Source organism: Octodon degus, unplaced genomic scaffold, assembly GCF_000260255.1.
Source record: "Octodon degus isolate 3935 unplaced genomic scaffold, OctDeg1.0 scaffold00189, whole genome shotgun sequence".
Taxonomy (NCBI): domain Eukaryota; kingdom Metazoa; phylum Chordata; class Mammalia; order Rodentia; family Octodontidae; genus Octodon; species Octodon degus.
Genome location: NW_004524765.1, coordinates 3,004,281 through 3,013,986, shown reverse-complemented (window position 1 = coordinate 3,013,986; position 9,706 = coordinate 3,004,281). Strand labels below are relative to the sequence as shown.

At 39.9% G+C, this 9,706-nt stretch overlaps 1 pseudogene; it reads left to right on the top strand.

Annotated features, from left to right (window-relative positions):
• Positions 1–3,670: 3,670 nt before the first annotated feature.
• On the top strand, positions 3,671–4,537 carry LOC101566642 (annotated as a pseudogene).
• Positions 4,538–9,706: the final 5,169 nt, after the last annotated feature.

Genomic DNA, 9,706 nt, shown 5'->3' with positions numbered 1-9,706 from the left:
GTTGAGCTGTGGGGGACTCAGGTCAATAATTTCTGTTATTACCAGTTAAACAGACAACCCAATGCTATTATGGGCTACTGGACTCTTTTAGAATATTTTGCTGAGTTTACACACCTATAATATTCAATAATGGAACTTAGAAAAAATGGGGTATACCAATGAATGTCCATTTTGTATCTCTGTATTCAAAGTGGTTAGGATAGATATATAGTTGCATTCTCTTAATGAATAGAATGATTTGTTCTAATGGTGTTTGTAAATAGGATCTCAAGTCCACATCTTGTACAGCAATTAATCACTAAGAAGAATATATGTAGTGTGTTATTTGTTGAATCTATAATTCTGATTTGATTTGAAACTGTCTCATTGCTATCTGTTTATCAAAATTTTGAAAAAAAAAAAAGTAAAGGGGGATCTGTGGGAGGTCATTAACTGGTATCCATTGTATTTCCCTGCTGAGTTAAGTTTATGGTCCTTCTCACCTTGCCCATTCCCCATGAATCACATGCTATGCCCCAGGGGTTGCACCTTCCCCCATTGCCTAGATACCTGCTGACCCCAAGAGCTGAGACTTCCTCATTCCATCACCCCCTAGATATACCCAGCACCTCCCCTAAATAAACAGGACTTGATCAGAGTCTTGACTTGTCCTCATTTCTCGCATCTCCTGTCCTTTGTCCCCTCTTCAATTCCCCGCTCCTACCCCAGGTGACCTTCATTGTCTGACCCGCTGGTTTGGGACACCAGGGAAGCACTTATTCCACTGAGTCATCTCCCAGGCCCCTGATTTTATTTTTTGGCAAAATGCTCTGCACACCTCAGGCAGCCCAAAGCCAAGCAATCTCTGTAAACCAATTTGCTATTATCATTTTTATTAAGATTTCTATACTCACAAGGGCGTTGATCGGGTCTACCTTGCTCTAAAATTGCTTGACATACTTTTAGTCTCCTGAGCAGGATTGCAGGGAGATTTTTCACAGGTGAGGCCCCCAGGTTAAAGAATGCACATGTGCAAGATAGCAGCAACAGTATCAAGCACCATGGAGCGGAGCACAGAGGAGCACAAATGCCACCTGTGTCTTTAATGTATATTTTTATAGCTGTTGTCATCACTTATTTGCATTCTTCATGGTGGCTTCAGTGGAGCAGGCATAGTTGTCCACAGCTAGGTTATTGTTACATAACTGTGCTCCATTGTACACCTGTGCTGACAACTGGATTGAGTCCTCAAAGTCATCCAGAAATGTTCCTACCTGCCCTGAGTTTTGACTTAGTCTGAACAGTTCCTCACAGCCCACACCCTCAAAGGTCAGGGGAGAGGCACCTCCTGCAAGCAGCCCATTAAACTGATCCCTGCTCATAAAATAGCAGTAATTCAAGAAGCTAAAGAACAGCAGCGGGCCGGGGAGATGGCTCAGTGGAATAAGTGCTTCCCTGGCAAGTGCAAGGGCCTGAGTTCAATCCCCGGTTCCGCAAAAAAAAAAAAAAAAAAAAAAAACAGCAGCAAGCCCATTACCACCATGGTGCATCTTATGGCTAGCCAGTGCCAGGGGATTACAAACATTCTCACCGCTGGCTAAGTAGGTCCTGCTGTAGGGCCTGGATAACATTAATGCTTTGCCAAACTTCCTGAGCCAATCTATGTCTCATGGTCAAGGGTAAAAAAGCAACACCTTCAAACAGAATTTTCACTGCATGGTGTCTAGCTGAGCATCAGTCAGCATTCAGCATCAGTGTGTATTCAGCAACTGAGAAAAATGCACATCATATGGGTGTGCAGGCAAGTGCCCAAAACCCAAAGTCACACTTTGTTGGGCCTTCCACACCATGATGTAGTGACCTCCATTTACTTCTATGCATGCAGCAGGTCCTGTGAAATGGTGAGAGTGGTCACACATTAGCACTGACATGGCTCTGATGTCTACCAATACTAGCACACACTGAACAGTTTTAGGGCCCAGAAAATAGTCAATTCCATATGTGGGTTGAGGTCTACTGGGGGCCCAAATACCTGGGTACATCAGCCTATCTTGTAGTTGAGGTGAAAGGAAGCCAGTGCCACTTATTCCAGCTTCACAGGGGATGCTTTGGCCTTCTGGCCCTGGTCCATTGGCTGGTATTATTGCTCAGTGCAAAACTGCCTCCATACAGGCAGTAACACATCCAAAGAGGATCAGCCTGTCTTAGTTATTTTTTCATTGATGAGACAAAATAGCCAACATTGAAAGATAAAGGGAAAAAGGATTGCTTAGTTCACAATTCATAGAAGGCTCAGTCCATAACTAGCTGGCTCTAACACAGGGTGACACATAGCAGAGGAGAAGTAGACAAATATCAGCAGAAGACAATATAATCAATAACTGAAGTATAAGATCTTTCTGCCCCTTTTCTGCTCCACCCAGGCTGCTGAGATTAGCATGGTGCCAATCCAATTAGTGTGCTGATCACTGGTCCTTACTACCAGGACACTTAACATCAGCATTGCACCACCAATGAATCACACACTATAAACTCAGCCACCTCCAAAATAGGTCCATTCACCACTGAATGGAGCTTGGAGGGGTGATACTTAGGCCCAAAATGTAACAGCACCAACTTTTTATCTATGACTAGGCTGTCAGCCCAGAGGTCCATGCAGATTAGGTGCCAACTGACAATCAGTGACCCCACAATCTAGAAACCCTCTTCATTTTCCCTTTTACCCAAAGGATTTTTGCAGATCTCACCTTACCTTAGCACTTCACTTTCATGTCTTCCAGCCTGGCCAAGGTATCCATAGCAACATGGGTCAGGCAATTTGTAAAGGTGATTAGAAGGGCTGCCAGGACACTAGAAGGGCCAACCAGCATATGCCAGCTGGTCCCACTGAGAGGATCATGTCCTTCATATGTGCAGTCAGCAGTTCCTCATCTAGGCTCACAGAGGAGCTGCTGGCTATGCTAGCTACTTGGGATATCTCCAATGGGCTTAACTCTGGAGCTCCATGACCATGTAGGTCATGCATGTTGTGTGCTGGGTAGGGATATATAATTCTTTCAGTCCTCCTCTCCGGTCTAGGGGTTCCTTGCCCTCCACCTTTGGGTGAATGGCTGCTTCACCAATGGTATGCAAAACCAGGGGCTATTCCTAGGGCTTTCTTACACATAAAGACTTATTCTTCTGGAGACATTTTTGGAGAAAGGAGTGCTTCCCTCTCTTGGCAACATGACCTCCATAAAACTTAGCCTTTGCTCATTTCTATCCACTTTAGCTGGTCTACTTGATACACAAGGCATTCTATCTCTTGATTTCCTTGGCAGAAGAAAGTGAAAATCAGCCAAGTCACTCACCCTGGTGTCTCACGGAGAGAGGAAGAGATTAGCCTGTCTATCATTTCCAAGGCTTGCAAGACATCCTTGGGCACCAAATGAAGTTTCTCAATCCTTCAGGGACTTGCAAACTGCCAAGAAGATGACTGCAGGCCACCATGGTGAGGACTGCTGTCTCTTACCAGGCATCCCCTAGCATTCATCTTGACCTTCTGGTGCAATTTCTACAGTAATTGTGGGAAAAACCACCTCAATATCTTGCTGACTGAGTGGCTTCGTCCACCGCCGCCTTTCTCCGACTGGTGGGACTCAGTTCGTGCTCTCATCGCCTCGGGCCCACCGTCTTTTAGAGACCAAATGCCATGCCTTCAATTAAGTTGCAGAGTTCTGGTGGAGAGATATTTGAAGTTGATGTTGAAATCGCTAAACAATCTGTGACAATCAAGACCATGTTGGAAGACTTGGGAATGGATGATGAAGGAGATGATGACCCAGTTCCTCTACCAAATGTTAATGAAGCAACATTAAAAAAGGTCATTCAGTGGTGTACCCACCACAAGGATGACCCTCCTCCTCCTGAGGATGATGAGAACAAAGAAAAGTGAACAGATGACATCCCTGTTTGGGACCCAGAATTCCTGAAAGTTGACCAAGGAACCCTTTTTGAACTTATTCTGGCAGCAAACTACCTAGACATCAAAGGCTTGCTTGATGTTACATGCAAGACTGTTGCCAATATGATCAAGGGGAAAACTCCTGAGAAGATTCACAAGCCTTTTAATATCAAAAATGACTTCACTGAAGAGGAGGAAGCCCAGGTACGCAAGGAGAACCAGTGGTTTGAAGAGAAGTGAAATGTTGTGCCTGACACTGTAACACTATAAGGATTGTTCCAAATACTAGTTGCACTGCTCTGTTTATAATTGTTAATATTAGACAAACAGTAGACAAATGCAGAAGCAAAACAATTGTATTAGCATAATATTGTCTTCATTGCATGTGTAGTTTGAATTACAGATTCCAAACCAATCGCTGAATTTCTTCTAGTCTGAGCAAAAGTTGCTGGTTTTCTTTCCTCTGAATAAAACTGAACTGTGGATTCTCTGTAGAAAGTTGACATTTTGAGCTTTCCCTCTTTTTGTAAAGTGATTTCTGCATAGGTTATTGTCCAGTTAACTTTAGTGAGCTTTTCAAAGTTGGCATTTTAAATAAAACAACTTACAAAAGTTTTCTGCAGTAGAGTTAACAAAATACTATCTTTATTCAGAAGTTGGAAACTGGAAAAAGGCTACTTGAAGTAACTGTTCCAAGTGGGGTTGTCTAGAATGTCTTCCAGCCTCCTAGAGTCAAGCAGTATCACTGGTACAGGTTAGCCTGCAGGTAGCAGGACTCCCTTAGTTGGACCTGAGGACTTGATTTGTTTTAAAATTTTTAATCTCAGCTTTGAATATGTTGCCTAGAGACTTAGTAACTGCCAAGTTTGTGGTTTGGGGGAGAAATGTAACTAGACAGTTTGTTAACTTTTCAATTAAAGACAACACTTAATTCATAAGATATGTCATCTTTCTCTAGTCACTGTTTCTGTGTGGGGAAAACTGTTCACATAACTTGCATGTATAAAGTAATTTAACCTCTAATATTAAGGTGTGTGGCAAACCCAAAAAACATCCATCATGAGTGCAAGATATTTTGAATAAAAAGTAAGTTATATAGTAGGTAGAAAAAAAAATATCTTCCTGACTATACCAGTTGTTGGCCCATGTGGGAGGCCTAAGGGATTTTCATAGGTGAAGTTCCATGGTTTCAAAACACACATGAGCATGACATCAGCAATAACAGCAGGCAGCACAGAGGAAAGCAGAGCACAAGAGCCACTTGCATACTTATTGTATATTTCTTTTTATTATCTATGTTTTGTTGATGTTTTTCAGATCATTGTTTATTGGTACAAGTAGTAATAACATTTACATTATTTGTGGGAAGATGGTACATGCGCATAACACATCTGAATTGCTTTCATTTATCTTCTTCCTCCCTCTTCCTTCCATCAATGTCCTTTTCTATATTTATTATTATTTTGTTAATTTTATTTTTAAAAGAGACTACAAAATAGTTTTAAAACAGAAAAATTACAAATGACACAGACTTTCACTAAACAGAGTATTATGAATTTCATGGTATTGGTTGTATTACAGTGTTGTCTTCAAATTAGATGTTTATAATACCAAATTTATGGATGCAAAATTGGAAGAAACATAAGAAATTAGGAAATTAAAAAGTCAAAGAATTGAAAGCAAGACACAGAATGAAGTGAGCACTAATTTCTTCTTTCCCCAGACCAGCAGAATTCACCAGCACAGTTGTAAAAACCATAATTCTTATCTGCATAAATATGTCTTTCCCAAAATCCCTCTCCTGTTCTCAAATTAGGAATTCCTGGGGCCAGGGAGATAGCTCCGTTGAATAAGCGCTTGCCTGGCAAGAGCAAGGGTCTGAGTTCAATCCCCAGTTCCACCAAAAAAAAAAAAAAAAGAAAGAAAAAAAGAAATTCCTTCCTTTTGAACAAGTTCATTCTGTTTCCCAGTATCCATGGTACCCATCAGATTTTATTTTTCCCTTCTCACAATAAGAAAACAAAACAATGTTCATGAGAGTCTCATTTGTTTCACCTGAGTATAATCTATAGTTGCATCCATTCACCATAGAGTCAAATTTGTCTGTTTTTATAGCTGAATAATACTTCATTGTGTAAAAATACACATCTTCTTTATCCATTCCTCAGACAATGGGCATTTGCATTGCTCTCAAGATTTAACTGTAACAAATTGCACAGCTATAAACACGAGTGCACATGTATCACTGTGGTAGTATTTTCAGATCTTCTAGAAAAATACCCAGAAGGGGAAATAACTGGAATGAATGGGACCTCTAATCCTGGTTCTTGAGGAAACTCCACACTGATCTACACAGTAGTTGCACAAGTTTGCACTCCCCCAATGGTGGAATAGGGTTCCTTTTCCCCCACAGCCCCTCCAACATTTGTTATTGGCTGACTTCTTGATCATAGCCATTCTTTCAGGGGTGAGACAGAATCTAAGTGTTGGTCTAATTTGCATTTCTCAAATAAACAATAATGTCGAACAGTCTTTCATATATTTGCTTGCCATTTATATTCCTGCATTTGAGAATTGTATATTCATTCCAAATGCCCATTTCAGTGTTGGATCTTTGAATCTGGGGGAACTGATTTTTCTAAATTCTTTGTATGTTCTAAATCAAAGGCCTTTGACATAAGGACAGTTAGCTATAATTTTTTCCCAGTTCATGGGTTTTCATTTTACTCTATTGATGATTTCCTTCAAAGTGCAGAAAGTTTTCAAAAAGATAAGATCCAGTTTGTTGATTCTTTGACGTAGTTCCCATGCAATTTGGTTTTTGTTCACGAACTCTCTATCTGTCCCTATGTCTTTAAGATTTCTACTCACATTTTCCTTCAGAAGATTTAGTGTTTCTGTTTTAATGTTTAAATCTTTGATCCATTTTGACTGTAGCTTTCTGCATGGTGATAGAAATGAATATAATTTTAGCCTTCAGCATGTGGGAAGTCAGTTTTTCCAGCACCATTTATAATAGAGGCTATCTTTCAGTGAACATGTTTGGCCCTTTTATCAAAGATAAGGTGGCTGAGTGTGTTTGCAGTAGTGTTTGCATCTTCTAATCTGTTCTATTGATCTTTAGGTCTGTTTCTATGCCAGTACCATGCTGATATCATTACAGTAGCTTTATAGTATAATTTCAGGTCAGGAATTGTGATACCTCCTGCCTTGCCTTTGTTTCCCAGGATTGCTTTTGATATTCTGGATCTCTTCTGGTTCCAGATGAATTTTAAGAATGTATGCTCTGATATTTTAACTAGGATTGCATTGAATCTGTATAAAAATGAGTATACTCTGGGAATATACTCATTTTCACAGTGTTGGTTCTTCCTGTCCAGGAGCAAGGACTATCTTTCCATTTTCTGAAATCCTCTTCCATCTCTTTTCTCAGAGCACCATAATTTTCACTGTATAAAACTTTTACTTCCTTTTTCCCAATGTTCAACACTAAGCTTCTGTAGTACTCAGCAGGCAGACATGGCAGCAGATTTTCACAAGGTGGCTAAGTCCCAGCAGCAGGAATACTGAAAGTGAAGCCAGCCTGGCTTTCAAAAACATCTGGGCCTATTGGAGAAAAAAAGATTACAAGCTTTGTGCAGATAACTATCATAAAAAGCAAGCGTTCCTCAAAGCAATTTCAAAAAAGGCTCTTGAAAAAATCCAGATGAATTCTACAATAAAATAACAGGTTAAGCTCAGGATATAGTTAATGTTATTAAGGACAATGAGGAAGAAGCAACTCCAGAACATCTGAAACTAATGCAAATTCAGAATGTCAAATATATAGAAATGAAGAGGGTTGCAGAAGCTAAGCAAATTGAAAGAACAAAACTAGAGCTCCATCTCCTCAATTTCTAGTGAAAACAACAGAATAATCGTGTATTCTTTTTTGACACTTCTCTTCCAATCACTGTTCCTTTATTTCTCTCTCTCCTCTAATCACTCTGGCTAATGTTTCCAGAGCTATATTGAATAGGAATGGAAACAGTGGACATCCTTGTCTTATTCTTGATTTTAAAATGAAGACTTTCAGGTTTGCCCATTTAGAGTGATGGTGGCTATTGGTTTCTTATACATGCCTTTCATCAGGTTGAGATATACACCATATACTCCAATTTTCTGTAGGGTCTTTTCTTTTTTATCATGAGTGAATGTTTCACTTTGTCAAAAGGCTTTTTCTCTGTCTAGTGGGATGATCATGTGGTTTTTGTCTTTGTTTCTATTGATGTGTTGGTGTATTATATTTATGGATTTGCGTATATTGAACTGTCTCTGCATTTTGGGGGTGAATCCCAATGGCCATGATATATAATCCTGATGATTTGCTACATTCTGTTTGCTAGCATTTTATTGAGGATTTTTACCTCTGTATTCATTAGAGAGATTGGTCTGTAGTTCTCTTTTTTAGTTGTATCTTTCTCTGGTTTTATTATCAGAGTAATACTTGTCTCCAAGAATAAGTTTGGAAGAAGTGTTTTGTTGTTGTTGTTGTTGTTTTTTTTTGCTCCGAATGCCTTCAAGGCATGACTGGCTGGCTTGTGTTGTGGGGATCAAACCACAGCAACCTGAGCCTGACTGCTTTGTTGAAGCAGCCACTTAAAGAACTGAGCTAAGGGGCAGGCCCCCATGGGAATGGTTTATTATTATTATCTTTTTGTATTTATTTATTTATTTTTTTTGGCAGAGCCAGGGATTGAACTCGGGCCTTTACGCTTGCTAGGCAAGCACTTATTCTACTGAGCTGTCTCCCTCCAAGAATAAGTTTGGGAGAATAACATCCCTCTCAATTTCAATAAAGAGTTGGGGAGGGTTAACATTAGGTCCTCTCTAAGCTTCTCATAGAATTGAGCTGTGAATCCATCAGGATGTGGACGTGTGTTTGTTGGTAGGATTTGATTATATTTTTAATTTTATTTCCTGTTATTCAGTTATTCAGAGTCTAAATATCTTCTTGACTCAGTTTTGGCATTATATATGTATCTAGGAATCTGCCCAGTTTTTCTGTATTATTCATCCTGTGAAAGTAAACATTTTGGAAATAGGTATTGATGATCTTCTGAATTTCTCTAGGGTCTGTAGTGATTTCACCCTTTTCTTTTCTTATTGTGTGAATTTGGATTTTTTTTCTTTACCTTTTTTGAAAAGGTTGGCTAAAGGTTTATGAATTTTATTTACTCTTAGGGGTTGGGGAGATAGCTCAGTAGAAATAAGCACTTGGCTGGCAAGTGCAAGGGCCTGAGTTCAATCCCTGGTTCTGAAAAAAAAAAAATTACTCTTCCAAAGAGCCATATTTTTGACTCATTTATTTTTTTTATGATTTTCTTTGTTTTTGTTGCATCAATTTCTGCTGTGCTTTTACAATATTCTGCATTCCCTGGACTTTGGGATTGACTTCCTTTTCTTTTTCTAGGTGCTTCAAGTGCCTCATAAGATCATCTATTTGGGGCCAGCAAGATATCTCAGCAAGATAAGGGCAAACTTAGGGAAGGGCAGGACCCAGGGGTCAATCCATGGCACCACATGGCATGCCAGCCCAAACCCTGGGGCTGAGCTCTCCAAAGTGTCCAGGTACAGTGGCCCATGCTTATAATACCAGTGCTAGTGAGGCTGAAAACAGAAGGATCACTATGAGTCTGAGCTGCACAGTGAGACCCAGTACCAAGCATATAAATAAATAATGAATGAGAGAGAGAGAAAAGAAGGAAGGAGGGAAGGAAGAAAGAGAGAAAGGAAGGAAGGAAG